We start from the raw sequence: 16910 nt of genomic DNA, 5'->3' as shown, positions 1-16910 counted from the left end.
TTGACTCCACTGAAGCATAGCCAGCATGCAACCTCACCTCTGGAGCTAGCACCTGTAGCATCCTCTCCCCTTTCCCTGGAACCTCTACACTTGTATCCAGTCAGTCACCTCCTCTTTCGAAGTATCTGAAGTACATGAAGTGTGTACCTGAATTGGTGATTGTGAGAATCAGACAAATCATAGTGCACCTTCAAGAACACTGCATTCCTATTCCCCCAGTGAAAGAATGGCATTGATAATCCCACCAGCTGAATTGGAAGAAAGGCACAAGGGTAGGCCTGAGGTATGAGAGAGTAAGAGGGTTTTAAAAAGAATCTGTGGCTTAGGATGCTGACTGGGCTCAAGGAGAAGATTGAAGAGATAATGATGATCAGGAGGAACTCCTCCAACATCAGCTGGGGCATGGTCTCTTCTCTGCCCCTTCCTCTTATCTTCAGCAATGGAGGGGAGAGGGTATCAGCCACATTTTCCTCTTACTCATGCCCATTTTTGTATGCAATCTTCTGTGAGAAAGAATGAAGTGCGTTTGTGAGAGTCTTGGTAGGAGAGTCTTTCATGGTGTATGTCTGCATAATGTTACTAGTGGGTAAAGGAAGGTTGTAATAGTGGTAAGAGGAAAGGGATATTCAAGGAATTGTGGTGGACTGATTGCAGGAGCAGTGTTGTCATTGTAATTAATGGTGGGTGATGTTCAATGGTGAGAAAATATCTTCCTTTTCTTTAATCTTTTATGAAACATTTGCATCAATAGCAAAGCAAGTATTTGCTGCCTATCTCTAATCACCTCTGAGCCGAGTGGCTTTCTAGGCAAATTTGGAAGCATGAGTGAACCAGATGGGTTTTTACAATAATCATTGGGCCCAGCTTTCAAGTGCAGGTTTATTACTTTAATTCTAATTCCACCAATCCCCAATCAACAAGAGATAAAGACCCTACCTTCTCATCATTGGATCCCTTGAAAAGTAGGCCTTGACCAATGGTTATAAGGACCTAGAAGTTGGTAGTGTCTGACTTGCTGGCTGTTTTTGATGAGCTTGGCTGTCTGTCCAGGCTTGTGATTCATCAAGCAATTTGCCAAAGCTCACCAGGCAGCTCTTAACAAGCTGATAGGTGTATGATCTGGCAATTTTTCTCAGCAGTCAACACCCAACAAACCCAACTTTAACCTTATTTTGGAAAAGGGAAAATCATGGCACATTTGACATTTTCCCATTGAAGTTCAAACTTTTTTACTCATTTGTGAAGCATACTTGCAAAGCCAACATTTATGCCAAAGCATTCAAGGCTATGGGCCAAGTGCTAGAAATGGGATTAGAATAGTTAGGTGGTTGTTTTAGACTGGCACAGACTCGATGGGCCAAAGAGCCGTTTTCTGTGCTGTAGACATCTGAGACAATCTGACATATGACCAACACTAAATGCAATGAAAAGGCCAGCAAGATATGACATTTTAAACGACATACTTTTACCAAAACTCCATTCTTTAACTACCAACTCCAGACCTCTCCCTGGCAACTGTCTGAAATTAAGCCATTTCATTCACAAACCTCGTATCATATTTTATCGCAATATGAGTTTTTACAAGACCATAAGATGTAGCAGAAGAAGTAGGCCATTCAGCCCAACAAGTCTGCTCTGCCATTAACTGAGATCATGGTTGATCCGATAATCTTCAGCTCCACGTTCCTGCCTTATTCCTGTAACCCTGGATTCCCTCACTGATTAAAAATCTGTTTATCTCAGCTTTGAATATTCTTAATAACCCAGCCTCTACAGCCTCTATAGTTAAGAATGCCACAGATTCACTACCCTCTGTGAGAAAAAAAATTACTCCTCATCCTTGTCCTAACTGGATGCACCCTTACTCTAAAGATCCTACAAGGGAAAATAACCTCTCCACATCTCCCCTGTTAAGGTCCCTCAAAATCTTGTATGGTTCAATGGGATCTCCTCACATTCTTCTAAATTCCAATAAGTACAATGAGTGCTCAACATCTCTCCCTAAGAAAGTCCCTCTATATATAGGAGCAAACTAATGCACTTTTCTAGACTTCCTCCAATGCATTTATGTTTCCTTAGATAATGGGACTAACGCTGTTCACAGTGTTCCAAATGTGGTCTGACTAGTACCTTGTAGATTTTAAGCAACAGCTTCCTACTTTTTTTACTCCAGTCCTTGAAAATAACAGCTAACGTTCTATTTGACTTCGCTATTACCCACTGAACTTAGATACTAACGTATGTGAGTCATGCACAAGGAGTCCCAAATCCCTCTGTGGTACAGCTATCTTCAGTCTTTCCCAATTCAACCTTACGTTTGTCCCCTTCTTATCACCTCACCAATGAAAACTGCCTACTTCTACGTCTGTAACATCCTTCTCTTTGTGGATTCAAGATTTTACTATTCCAGTGCAATCCAGCTGATCCTCCCACATTCTACCTTCTGTAAGTTTGATGTCATTCAAAACTCTGCTACTCTCATGCTCAGAGCCACAACAAGTCCCATTATCATATCATTCTTTGGCTCACTGATGTACAGAGACTACCCTGACAAGCAAGATCATGATTTTAAAATTCTCATCCTTGAAATGCAATCCATCTATAGCCTCACTCCTGTCCTTCACTATACACTACTCAATCCCTACAAATCTGACGGACGGCACAATGGTTAGTGCTGCTGCCTCACAGGACCGGGGACTTGGGTTCAATTCCAACATTCAGTGACTGTCTCTGTGGAGTTTGCATGTTGTCTCTGTATCTATGTGGGTTTCTGCTGGGTGCTCTTGTTTCCTCCCACAATCTAAAGATGTGCAGGTTAGGTGGATTGGCCATGCTAAATTGCCCTGTAGTGTCCAGGAATGTGCAGGTTAGATAGATTAGCCAAGGTAAAAGAGAGCAATAGGCTGAGATGCTCTTCAGACGGCCAGTGCAGACTTGATGGGCTGAATGGCCTCTTTCCACACTGTAGGGATTCAATGATATCTGCACTCCATTTATTCTGGCTATCTTGAATATCCCCTAATTTATTCCACCTTTGGTGGTTGTGCATTTAGTTGACTTGGTCTCAAGTTCAGGTATACTCTGCTTCCACCTTTCTGTCTGGATGTCCAACCATCTTTCAAACACAGGCTCCAGATCCAGTGTCCAGGAATGTATTGCCTGTTGGAAATGAGATTGGAGAAAGGAGCAGCTAGAGGATCTAAGTTCCAAAAATACGTCTGGAAAAAGAACAAAATGAATTGCTAACAGTAACCTTTCTACTTTTTGGGCCACCTTGACTCTGTAGGACCATTGATTTTTTTTTGGCACTTGCTGGATATAATGTCTCGAGGTTGAGATATTCAACTAAGGTCCCATTTGCCCTCTCAGGTAGATGGCACTGTTTAGAAGAGGAGCTTGGGACTTACCCATGGTGCCCAATATTTATCCATCCACCAACATCATTCTCAACGATTATCTGACCGTTACCACATTGCTATTTGCGGGAGCCTGATATGTGCATGTTGGTTGCCACATATCCTACTTTATAATGGCAAGTGCAATTCAAAAATACTTTGTGAAGCATTTTGATATAATATAAAATAAAAACTGAGAATGAATCATCAAATAACAGAATCATACGTTATAGTCCTTTGGACCATAGAGTCTGTACCACCAAAACTGCTTTAAATATACATCAGTCCCACCTTCCAACCCTAGACCCATAGCCGTGAATGTTTTGACATTTGAAGTGCTCATCCAAGTGCTTTTTAAAAGTTGTTACCTGTCTCAAGTACCCTCCCGGGCATTCATTCCAGATTCTCACCACCCTTTGGGTGAAATAGGTTTTCCTCAAGTCCCCTCTTTCGCTTTAAAATTATACCCCCTAATCATTGAGCTTTCAACTAAGAGACGAAAAACAGAAATTGCTGGAAAATCTCAACAGGTCTGACAACATCTGTGGAGAGAAATCAGTGTTAACATTTTGGGTCCAGTGACCCTTATTTAGAACTGATGATAGCTAGGAAAGAGATTTTTATACAGAAGATGGGGTGGGGGAAAATAAACGAAAGTGGAGAGAGAGCCCAAAGAGACAGGAAGACAGTTGGACAAACAAGGGAGTGGTTAAAGGTCAGTCTGGGAGAATGAATAGCTGCTAATGGCAACTATTAGTGACTGACAATGGGTAGGGTGTGGTAGCAGCCAAGGTCTGGTGTATAGGGATGGGGCAAAATCATGGGGAAAGGTGCTCGAACCCTAAAATTGTTGAACTCGATATTAAGTCTGGAAGGCTACAAGGTTCCAAAATGGAAAATGAGGTGCTGTTCTTCCAGCTTCCGCTGAGCTTCACTGGAGCACTGCAGCAGGTCTGAGACAGAGATGGTGGCCAGAGAACACAGTGGTGTGTCGAAGTGGCAGGCAACTTTTCAACTTAGTCTTTTCGACTCAGGGGAACAGCTGCTTTCTATACACCCTGTCCATGCCTCTCGTAATCTTATACACCGCTATCAGGTACTCACCTCAACCTTCACTGCTCCAAAGAGCTAATCCAGCCTCTCTCCGTAGTTTATGTGTGCCATCCCAGGCAACATCCTGGTGAATGTCCTTTGGTTTTAAGACCAATATGACTCTTCTTCAGAACTTGAGTTCAGTTCTGAAGAAGTCTTTGGACTTGAAATGTTAAAACAGTTCCTCTCTCCACAGAATGGTGAGTTTCTCCAGCATTTTCTGTTTTTATATTTCAGAGTTCCATCATCTACAGTACTTTCTTTTTATTTGGTACAACATTGAATCTGGTGGTATGTAAAATCAAGTTTTTTTTTTTAATTTCTGGTCTATACAGATGAATTTGACAATGGTCCAAAGCCAGTAGGGGCAGTTTCAACTACAGATTGGTTAATTAATGGCTAAGAATGCTTTGCAGACCTGGAACATTCTTAATTAACATTGACAAGGTTGCGCACCTACAGGACGCCAAGGCAATCTGAGCACTTGAACAAAGTTTGGACATATGTTAAACAAAGTTTGGACATCAGTTATTTGTTCTCGTAGCATGTGACCCTTCCTGTTTCATTCAGTGAAGTATTTGCCTTTGAGTTTAACTTCCAGCAAGTTCTAAACTTGATTACCTTGTGTCACTAGCCTTGTGTGCAACACAGGCTTGCCCTCTGCTGGCAGGACCTCTACAGTGGAAACTCAATATACTTTGTCATTTCCTCTCCTGAAAGCATTAATTCTTGTTGGAATCCTGCTTCATTAAAGAAAAATGGAGTTGCATTTGTATATAATTTAGCAGCATCTCAAAACATCGCATTGGGCTTCACAGCCAACAGATTATTCAAAGTCATTAAAACAAAGAATTGCAGATGCTGGAATCTGAAACAAAAACAGAAATTACTGGAGAACTCAGCAGGTCTTGGCAGCATCTGTGGAGAGAAAGCAGAGTTATCATTTTATGTCCAATGATCCTTCTTCAGAAGTAGATAGTAGCTAGGAAAAGGTGGTGTATATGCTGTAGACAGAGGATGGGGAGGTAATGGAGTAAATGATGGGTGGAGATGAAGCCCTAAGGGAGAGAAAGACAGTTAACATGTATCACCTGCCCATTTACTTCCTCCGTCCTCACTATCTAAGGATCCATACATTCATTCCAGGTGAAGCAGCGATTTGCCTGCACTTCACTCGATCTAGTCTACTATTCGCTGCTCACAATGTGGTCTCTTCTAAATTGGGGAGATGAAATGCAGATTGGGCGATTGCTTTGTGGAACACCACGTTCTATCTGCAAAAATGGCTCTGAGCTTCCGGTTGTCTGCCACTTCAACACACCACTGTGTTCTCTGGCCAACATCTCTGCCTCAGGCTTGCTGCAGTGCTCCAGCAAGGCTCAGCACAAGCTGGAAGAACAGTATCTCATTTTCTGCTAAGGAACCCTTCTGCCTTCAGAATTCAATATCAGCTTCAATAATTTTAGGGCATGAACACCTTCTTCCCTGTCTTTTATACACCCCCGGCCCTGTCATGACATGGAATGCTTTCAGCACAGCATACCCATTTTCACCTACTTACTGTCCCTATTATCAGCTTTTCTGACTCCCTGGTTTATCATTCAGCATGTAGACCATCTTTTCCTAGTTACAATCTAGCACTGAAGAAGGGTCACTGGACCCGAGAAGTTAATTCTGCTTTCTCTCCCATTCACCTCTTGTTTTGGATATTTTACTTCTTGCAGTAAACCTTAGTTAAAGCACACCTGCACCCCCACACACACCTGCATCGAATTCCCACTTTGAAGCAAATTTCCAGCTTTATTCACTCAGATCTTATCTCAACAGACACGATTGTGCCACTGTCTCTTTTAATTAGGCGACTTTAACTTTCCAGTCGTCTATTGTCTGCGTATGACTTTTAAAAGTGAACTTAGAAAAGTTGAAGTGTTTGTTCAACCAAATTCCCAGCCTTTGTGCCATTCAAACAATATCTCAACTGACATTGATTGTGCTCCTTACCCACTGGTGAGAAATGAATCAGCAATGTTGTCACCTTCTGTTGAGTCAAAATGCAGTGTCTGTTTATGTTTTTTCCACCTGCAAAGAACAGGGTGTTTTGTCTTTGTATATGTAGATTGCAATGTAGCCATGATGGAATCTGCCTCTGCCACACTTTCAGGCAGTAGGTTCCAAATCCAAAGCAGTTGTTGCTTAAAAAAGGTTTTCCTTAGGTCACATTATTTTGTTTGCCAATTACCTTGTTTCAAGTGGTGTGTGTTTAACGACTCCCACAGACTACATGCAAACACATTTAAATCAGTGTTAGAGGTCACATGACTGTGACAAGGCAGCAATACGCTAAGGATGCAGTTTTATTTCTCCAAACAGCTCCCCCTTTTCATAAAAAGATTGCCTGCTCTATCGTCGCAGTTGCAAGTTACCCAATGTATAGGGTCACAAAGAAAATTATTATTCATTAACAAAAAAGGGTTTCACTTTATTCAGTTTGACTTACATCAACCTCTGTATATACATTCTACACATAGCCTTTAAACTGTGGTATGTCCACACATTTCTGTTGTCTGTTTTTCTAGTATCTGATCATTCCTGTGGTAATGCTCTTTCTCTGAGAAATGCTGTTCCTGTGGCGAATGCTGTTGCCATGGTAACTGTTGCTGACACATTTGCATTGCTGGAGAACAATTGATATCTCAGGCTGATGCTAATTCTGTACTTTGTGCAGGTGGTGAGATACCTCCTTCCTGCTCTATTATCTGCAGTGAAAGCACAGCTTCTTTAGTTATATTCAGACATCTGTGATTGTGACAATATATCTGGCTATTCATGTTCACTACCTAATTTTCAGGTGCCAAGTGCTTTACACAGGGTCTAATTTGCCACAGACTGACTTTTGTTCAAACTGTTGAACACTTGCACTCTGATTGGGCCTCCAGTACTCAGCCCTGAAAATTATTGGCTTCCTGACATTTCACCTTGAGTTTGTCATTCACACTTGTTACTTCTTATGACTTCAGTAGTTTTTGTGCTATTGGTAGAGTAGTTTGTGAGCAGTATAACAGCCTTTGGACTGGGCAATTTTCTACACATTCTTCACGGTAGTTGTGCTCCATTAATTGTACAAATTTGTGCTGGATTTTCTCAATTTACCAATGATCTCTTTGGAGACTTCCACTGTGTAGTGATTGGAACCAGGTGGATCTCCTGGGATAATTTTGTGCCCCCGAGTGTAAGGTCTGAGTCAAAGGAACTGGGCCTGGGGTGAAAACATCCCAGGAAATCCACCTGGCTCCAATCACTTCACACTGCCATCTCAGCCTTTTCAGTTGACTGGGGATAGTGTGGTGATGATGTATGGTGTTTAATTTCCCAATACTGAACTGGCAGAATTTTTCACTCATGCACCGACAGCTTATGTCACTCATCACAATATCTGGAATGCCATCAGGACTAAAGTGTGATCTCAGGTAATTTGTGATCTCACTGATAACCATTGATGATAGCTAGTCTATCTCATAATATTAGTAGTCAGTGACAAGATCATCAGTTCCTGCAACAGTGAAGATTTTACCCATGGTCAATCTAAGATATCATGTGTCATAAGCAGCTCTTTAGCTTGCTTAGCTTTGTAGTTGTTACAAGCACTGCATTTCTGATGAAATCTTTGGCCACTACAGGACTTCTCTTTCCTTCGTTAGAATGATCCAATGTCTTGGTAGTTTGCAAGCATGCGCTTCAACATCTCTTTTGTCCTTGGGGATAATAGCTTTATTTCCTTTGTACAAGCTGCCATCTTGGAGTGTCAATTCATATCTGTATACCCAATACTCTCTTATAGCAACAAATGTGACCTGGATGCTTTCGGGCTATCCTGTCATTGCTGCCACTGCTGCACTTGGTAGAATTGCATCTTATTTTGTAGTTTGCTTGATTTGAGCAAGAAGATGAGTAGATACCAGAGGCTGGTTTCCCATCACCAAGTCACCCTTTATTTATATGTCCACAGTACATGTGCTGTGACTAGCCAGCTCACAGCCACTCCCTAGAATGAGGAGACTCTCTGAATTTCCTATTTATATTTGTAAGCCACGTCTCCCTGATTGGTCCAGGTTAACAACACTAATCAAGAATCTCATAGTCAATGAGATCCACCCTGGTCCTTGTTCCAATCACTACATCCCTCCCCTCTAAGTCCGGTGATGTAGGCCTGTTCTTTCTCTTGTGGCTTCTCCTGGGACATTTTCGTCCCTAGTCCCTCCTCCATCTCTGATTTGGACATGGAGCATTGTGTACCAAATCGTAGCCTGTCTTTCATGACCATTGAGGCTGCATCTATCTCAGACTCTGAGATTCCTTCAACGCTGTATGGAAGGGGAGAACCCATGATTTCTGACAGCCTTTCTGGCTGTTCTGAGGGGCAGGTATGTTTTGCTCCCGTCCCGTTTGCAAGGTAGCAGCTTTCATGTGATCCATATATTTGGTCAGAACCGCCTCATCTACACAAACTTTGTTTGTCACGGGACCTGACCTTGCATCAACTTCACCTCCTACCCATGCAGGGCCATTTCCATGGTTTCGACAACAAACTCGTCCTCTGAAGTAAACTATCTCTCTCACCAACATTAACATTCCTGCTGCCAGTTCACCCCCTGCCGCGCCGCAGGTCCGGGACTATCAGGTTTAACCTGGCGCAGAGTCTTCTCCCCATCAGCAACTCTGCTGGAGCTATCCCTGTAGTTGCTTGAGGGGTAGTCCTGTAATTAAACTGGGACAGTTCAGTGTCAAGTGAAACTATAGGGACTTTCTTTAAGTCTGTCTTCAAGGTTTAGACTGCTTTTCCCACCAGACCATTGGATGATGGATGGTATGGAACTGTCCGAACATGCCGAATGCCATTCAACTTCAGGAAATACTCAAAATCCCTGCTGGTAAACGATGTCTCACTGTCCTTGATCAATATTTCCAGGAGTCTGTATATCGCAAATGATCCTGAGTCTGGTGAATGATCTCTGTACACATCCAACCACTTTGAATGGGCATCCACAATGATCAGGCATATTGAGCCCATAAAAGGATCAGCATAATCAATGTGTGACTGAGTCCAGGGTTTACCCAGCCATTCCCATGAATGTGGGGACTTTGCTGCTGGTAATTTTTTTGTCTTTGTTGGCACGCTGGGTGCTGCCCCACCAATGCAGCTATTCAGCATCCAATCCTCGCCACCAGACATACTTCTTGCTAATATTTTCATTTTGGAAACACCTGGATGATCCTGGTGGAGTTCAGCATTATCTGCAGCGACCTTTACTTGGGACAATCACACTTGTTCCCCATAATAACATGCTATCCTCTACAGTGATTTGGTGTCACCTGATCAGGAAGAGTTTCAATTCTGATTGTGCTGGCCTTTTTGTTTTCCCCATTACCACCAGCTGTTTTAGTTTTGCCAGGACGGGATCTTTTTGTATCCATTGTCCACAGGTATTGTTGGCGGTGACCAGAAAGGTGTCCAGAAAGTTTAAAACCAGAACAAACTCTTCTAAGAGAGGCACCTCTGGTGGTGTATCTGCCAGTGGGAGGTGGCTCAAGGCATCTGCATTTGTCACTTGGCCTCCCGGACAGTGCTCCAACTTGTACTTTTACACACTGAGAATAAGAGCCCACTGCTGAATTTGACCAAAAGCTATGAGTGGCAAGGCCTTGTCTTCTTTAAGTAGCTCTAGCAGGGGTTTGTGGTCTGTTGCTGTTACAAATTTATGTCCATAAAGTATTGGTGGAACTTTCTCAGACCAAAGATGACAGCCAAAACTTCCTTCTCTATCTGGACGTAGTTGTGTTCAGGTACCCCTTTCCAATGAGCCATTAGTGAGCCAACATTACCCCGATACCATACAGTAGACATTGCATGTCAACACCACCTCGTGCTTGGGATAGTAGTGGGCCAACACCTTAGATGATGATATCTGCTTTTTCACTTCCTTAAGGCTATGTGACCATTTCCAAGGCTGACCTTTTCTCAGTAGTAGGCATAAGGTTGCCAGGATGGAGGCCAGGTTATGTATGAATTTTCCGCAATAATTCATCAACCCTAAGAAAGACCTCAGCTCTTGTACAGACATGGGGGCTGGAGCACCCTTGATCTCCCTCACTTTATCTTCCAATAGGTGTAACCTGGTCTCTGTAGCCCAAGTAGTTCACCTGGGGTGCCTGAAACACACATTCTTCCCTTCTAAGGCACACTCCCATCTGGGTGAAATGTTTAAACACTACGTCCAAGTTCTCCAAGTGGTCTTTATTGATCTTCCCTGTTATTAGCACGTCTCCAGATAAATGGCAGCCTGGAGTGAGACCTTGTAAAATACTCTCCATCGTCTGCTGGAGAAAGATGCAGGCTGATGATACCCCAAAATGGCAGTCTTGTATATTGGTACAAACCCCCCTTATGGGTATTAATTGTGGCATACTTCTGGGACCCCTCAACTAGTCACAAATGTAGGTATGCATAGCTCATGCCCGATTTCGTGAAGGACAGCCACCCTGCCAGTTTTGTGCACCGGTCCTCTATGTGAGGGATTGGGTGTTTATCCAGCTGTGAGAAGCTGTTTTCTGAGATAACAAGGTGTAGAGCTGGATGAACACAGCAGGCCAAGCAGCATCACAGGAGCAGGAAGGCTGACGTTTCGGGCCTAGACCCTTCATCAGAAAATCCACTTCTGTTTGCTTAAAATCCCCACAAAGGAAAATGGAGTCTTGAGGCTTCACAACTGGTACAACCGGGGTTGCCCATTCCGCAAAATGCACGAGTTTGATGATTCCTTCGCTTTCCAGCTCCCTGATCTCTGCCTCTAGTTTTGCCCATAAGGCAAATGACACTGGGTAGTCCTTGCAGAATCACGGAATTGCTTGCTGGTCAACATGCAAGGTGGCCTTGCCTCCTTTGATAGTCCCTAGACCTTCCTGAAAAACTGCTGAGTATTTAATAAGGACTTCATTCAAGCAGCCATTTTCTAATCAAGGTGAACCTTTCTTAACCAATTTTGTCCCATCAAGCTTGGGCCTGAGCCTTTTACCACAATCAGTGCTTCTCATTGGAGACCGGAATTGAAAATGTACCCTTAATCTGTAACGGTTACCTGGTGTATATTCTCAGTCTGGCTAAGGTCTAGTGCAAACTTAAGGGTTGGGGTGCAGAGCGAATCTTGTTAAAGGCTGGTTCTGCAACCACTCATACAGTTGTGCTGGTGTTGACCTCCATGAGAATCGGGTGACCACTTAACCAACCATTTATTTTAATTGGTTCTGATCTGAATGTTGCTAAGCAATTTAACTCTTCCCAACCTTGTGTAGGTGGATTTCCAGGGTGTGGACTCTCCTGGATACCAGTCTGTAAGTTCTCTTACCCAAGTCTGATCTCGTAGGACTCCTTTGCTGTCTCGAGTCCGCATGCCAGCAGCAACTACAATGGCTTGCCAGACTGGATCCTGAAGAACATTTTAGCCATTTGGCTGAGGCTCAGCTTTGTGTCGGGGTTTTGCTATGGGCTGATCTGGGTTCCTCTGCTCAGTTTATGCCGTCAGGTGAGGATCTGCGATTGCCTACGCTGAAGTGGTGTTCCCCAAGCTCAATCAGATAGGTAGGGGTGTCAACTTCCATTGGGATGACCTGTAGCTCAAATGCTCCACTAAAGATATTTTTCTAATGACAAAGATAACAAGGTGTAGAGCTGGATGAACACAGCAGGCCAAGCAGCATCAGAGGAGCAGGAAAGCTGACGTTTCAGGTCCAGACCCTTCTTCAGAATCTCCATTCTAGTATGTTCGTAATACTACACGAAACGCTGGGCTAATAGCGGTTGCCGTTCCCACAATTCCGCATGGTTCGGAAATCGCTCTATCCAACGCGCTCTATGCACATGGGTTTCAGGGCCGTCCCTTTGTTGTAAATCGGACTCGGTGAAAATGGGAGAAGAAACCGGGAGACGGCGGCTCGGATCGGGAAGGAACAGGACCATCTCTTTAATGGTTCTCCCCTTCCCCGGGTGACCCAGTGACTCCGATTCGGGGCCACAAAGCCGACCACCTGGATTATTTACTCGCTCGCATTCAGCCACTTGGTGTCGCAACGCGCATGCGTCACTCGGTTTGGCGGTTTTCGGAGGTGGGCAAGTCTTACGCTTGCGCAGAACTGCCCTCTGATGCAAAAAGTTTATTCTATCTCGCGGAGCATTCTGGGTAGGGCCATTTGCCATTGCCTTCAGGTATTAACCTAATGAAACAAAGAACTGAGGATGTTGGAAATCTGAACCAAAAAGTGCTGGAGAAATTCAGCAGGTCTGGCAGCATCTGCGAAGAGAAAAACAGTGAGTATTTTGGGTCTGGGATAGTAGGAACTGCAGATGCTGGAGAATCTGAGATAACAAGGTGTAGAGCTAGATGAACACAGCAGGCCAAGCAGCATCAGAGGAGCAGGAAGGCTGATGTTTTGGGCCTAGACGCTTCTTCAGAAATTCATGATGCTGCTTGGCCTGCTGTGTTCATCCAGCTCTACACTTTATTATCTCAGATTCTCCAGCATCTGCAGTTCCTACTATCCCAGACCCAAAATACTCACTGTTTTTCTCTTCGCAGATGCTGCCAGACCTGCTGAATTTCTCCAGCACTTTTTGGTTCAGATTTCCAACATCCTCAGTTCTTTGTTTCATTAGGTTAATACCTGAAGGCAATGGCAAATGGCCCTACCCAGAATGCTCCGCGAGATAGAATAAACTTTTTGCATCAGAGGGCAGTTCTGCGCAAGCGTAAGACTTGCCCACCTCCGAAAACCGCCAAACCGAGTGACGCATGCGCGTTGCGACACCAAGTGGCTGAATGCGAGCGAGTAAATAATCCAGGTGGTCGGCTTTGTGGCCCCGAATCGGAGTCACTGGGTCACCCGGGGAAGGGGAGAACCATTAAAGAGATGGTCCTGTTCCTTCCCGATCCGAGCCGCCGTCTCCCGGTTTCTTCTCCCATTTTCACCGAGTCCGATTTACAACAAAGGGACGGCCCTGAAACCCATGTGCATAGAGCGCGTTGGATAGAGCGATTTCCGAACCATGCGGAATTGTGGGAACGGCAACCGCTATTAGCCCAGCGTTTCGTGTAGTATTACGAACATACTAGAATGGAGATTCTGAAGAAGGGTCTGGACCTGAAACGTCAGCTTTCCTGCTCCTCTGATGCTGCTTGGCCTGCTGTGTTCATCCAGCTCTACACTTTGTTATCTCTTTCTAATGACAAAGCCAATTCTACTGCCTGTTTGAAGTGCCATGTAGTAGGTGTTTTTCCATAGTTACGTCATTAACCTCACTCTTTTTGCCACTGAAATAATTGCACAGAGGCCAGTATCCTGTCACCAAGTCACCGATTATTTACATGTATACCAGCCAGCTCAGAGCCAGTCCTTAAAATGTGGAGACTCTCTGAACCTCCTGTTTATATCTGTCAGCCAGGACTCCCTGATTGGCCCAGGTTAACAACCTCAATCAAGGATCTCATAGTCAATAAGATCCACCAGGTCCTTGTTCCAATCACTACTAAGGTGTCTTTTGGATTCAGTGGCTAAGCCTTAACCGAAATGGATCAAGTATAATTTTTGGTGAGTTTCTTGGAGGGTTTCTTTTCAGTAGCTTTAGCCAGTTTTCTTAGACTGTCTTCCCAAATTTGTCTCATTAACTATGCTTCACGGCCATTGTCATATTCTCTCACTTGCCACAGAAGAAGGACTGCCTACTGTCAGGGCATTCCAGGATTCTCCACTTGGTGTCATCTTTAAAACCCAGCCATGCACATGATCAAGTGCTGGCATTCTGCAGTTACCCTACATGGTTCATTTTATTGGCCCTAGACATGTTGGAAGAGAGTAATTCGTATCTTGTTTTGCTGATTGGGATTTGGAAGTCTTGTTGGATAGGGGTGTGTGCAGTCACTTTGCATAGAGTGTGCTCTGAGATATTGTTGAGTGATGGAGGGGCAGAGGAGCAAGTGGTGGTTTGGTATCATTAGGTTACTGCCTGTATTTTCATGTCGGGAATTGTTGGCATCTAGTTTCTCTCCAACAGGTGGGAGAATTCAAAATTGCATTTTAATGAGGCAAGATGCTGTAACAATGAAAATACAAATGCAAGCAAATAGGCCTCTTGCCATTCACTAGCAAGACTCTCATCTCGCCTTTCAACACTTGGTTGGAAAGTAGGACATTTTGCTCTCAACAGCAGGAAGCCTCTCACTGCTGGTCTCACACTATTCTCCCAGCTCTCTTGCCAATGCCTACATCTTTCAAGGGCTGGGAAGATTTCACCCAATGTCTCATTTGGATTGATGACTTTCAGAGCATGTCAAACTGAATCTGGAAGATATCACTCAGAGATAGTAAAGATATCACACTTTGATTTAGTATCCTCAACTTCTTTTATCGGCAGTGCTGCTCTTGACAGTGTGCTGGAAATATAAATCTGCCTCTTTTGCTTGTATGTCATGTCCATACATTTTGTAAAAAAAAAATTCTGTGTAGATGCTTTGGAACAGATAGAAGTAGTTTGAGGAAGATGCTTTGAAGAGACGTGGTCAGACTCCACTGACAAAATGTCTCTACAAAACTATGAAATTCTCACAAGCAAAATGAATATGTAGACACTCTTTCTCTATCTGAGGGTAGCATCATTCAGTTTGAATTAACTCCCTGGATGCAAATTGTCCTTATTGCATTAGGGTTGCTCCAAGTCCTGTCTCATTGGCATCATTCTGAAAGGGGGTTTCATCATTGACATTGTAACACCTCAGTATTGGCACTATCATCACAAATTATTTGATTCTTGTGAAAGCTAGTTCTTGTTCTGTGCACCATTACCACTGCAATTCTTTAACAGTGACATTGTGATCAGGTTCACACTGCTGAATAGTTCATGAATCCAACAAATTGCCCCAAAGTTTTCACAACTGTTAGTTTTCACACCTCTGTTACAGTTCCTACCTTGCTGCAGACTGCTTTATTTTTCTCTTTTCCTTTCCTGTTTCTTTCAGTGGCTGGCTCTTATAGCTCTGAAAATCCACACATGTTCAGCTACATCACTCTGACACTATGGGCTGAATCTTATAATTGTTTTGGGTAAGTTGAGTTGCGACCGGGTTTTTGGAGGGATTTCAACCACAAGTCCTAACGGGTTTTCTTGCCATATCTTACTAAATTAACTACCTATCCTTTCCCATGATATTCATGTCCAATTCCAGCCTCATTCTACCATGCATCATTTCCAGAGCAGCTCACTACATGCCAGATATCCACCGAAGGATCAGCATCCCTTACACGAGCGCCATCTTTAAAAGACTGTTGGGTACCCAGAAAAGAACTAGCCTTTTGAAGCTATCCAAGAATAGATTGTGAACATGTAGGAAAAGGGAAAGATGGCACAGTGATTCTCCAACAAGACCCTGGTCAAGGTCCAGAGGAAGGCTGTCCTTGGCAGAGGGGGCTGCATCACAAGTCCATGACAGCTTGATCCAAAGCTGCCACTCCAGTCGTATTCAAGGACCAGAGAAACAACCAGCAGTACTCAAAGAAGGTCAATACCTTTATCTGCTCTGCCAGGGGAAGTGCCACATTCTTCTTGCTGCTATCACAGACTCAATCTCTTCCACCACACACACTCTCCACTCTGTTACTTTCAATATTGCAAACAACATCTTCTATCCCTCACTCTCACGTTCTCCCACCACCATACAACAACCTCACACCTATATGGCTTCTGAGCTGTCTTCTCATTACCATCAAACACCCTACCACTATTCGCCAACATGCATCAGCAGCAGTAGCCATGCTATCCATTTTCATCTCACTCAGTGGGAAAGGCAGGAAAAGGCAGCCCAATACAGTACTGAAAGGGTTGAGGGTATCCAACATCAAACCACTAATTCCCTATGAAGAAAGGAACCTGTCTCTCACAGGAAACAACTGGGACTGCTCTGGCAAGAATGCAGAGACATCCATGTCATGTCAACCATTCCACTGCTATCTCACATTAATCCCACTGTCGGTGTCATCAATTACACACCACTTGCAATTGTGCCTTTTTTGTCCTGCCAACATGTCTACTACCACTACAGGGAAATGGCTGGCTTCCCCAGCCACCTCCCTGACCTCAGAGAAAGCATCAGCAATGCAGTCTCCTGCAGCCCCACATCAGTCCAGATAGCGAAATCTTGATGGGAACATTAGGCTTAGACAGTGTGGGAGCACAATCTGGTGAATACCAGAGATAGTAGGAACTGCAGATGCTGGAGAATCCGAGACAACAAGGTGCAGGGCTGGACGAACACAGCAGGCCAAGCAGCATCATAGGAGCAGAGAGGCTGACGTTTCGGGCCTAGACCCTTCATCAAACCTTTT

At 43.9% G+C, this 16910-nt stretch overlaps 1 long non-coding RNA gene across 1 annotated transcript in view; it reads right to left on the bottom strand.

Annotated features, from left to right (window-relative positions):
- Positions 1 to 6945: 6945 nt before the first annotated feature.
- The window catches only part of LOC125487301, a 14832-nt gene continuing 4867 nt past the window's right edge, over positions 6946 to 16910 (bottom strand). Inside the window, exon 2 of the long non-coding RNA XR_007265788.1 lies at positions 6946 to 7243. This is a non-coding gene — a long non-coding RNA (uncharacterized LOC125487301). The remainder of the gene's footprint in view (positions 7244 to 16910) is intronic.

Source organism: Rhincodon typus, chromosome 39 (assembly GCF_021869965.1).
Source record: "Rhincodon typus isolate 14 chromosome 39, sRhiTyp1.1, whole genome shotgun sequence".
In the NCBI taxonomy this organism is placed as follows: Eukaryota; Metazoa; Chordata; class Chondrichthyes; order Orectolobiformes; family Rhincodontidae; genus Rhincodon; species Rhincodon typus.
This window is presented reverse-complemented; position numbering and strand designations above follow the sequence as displayed.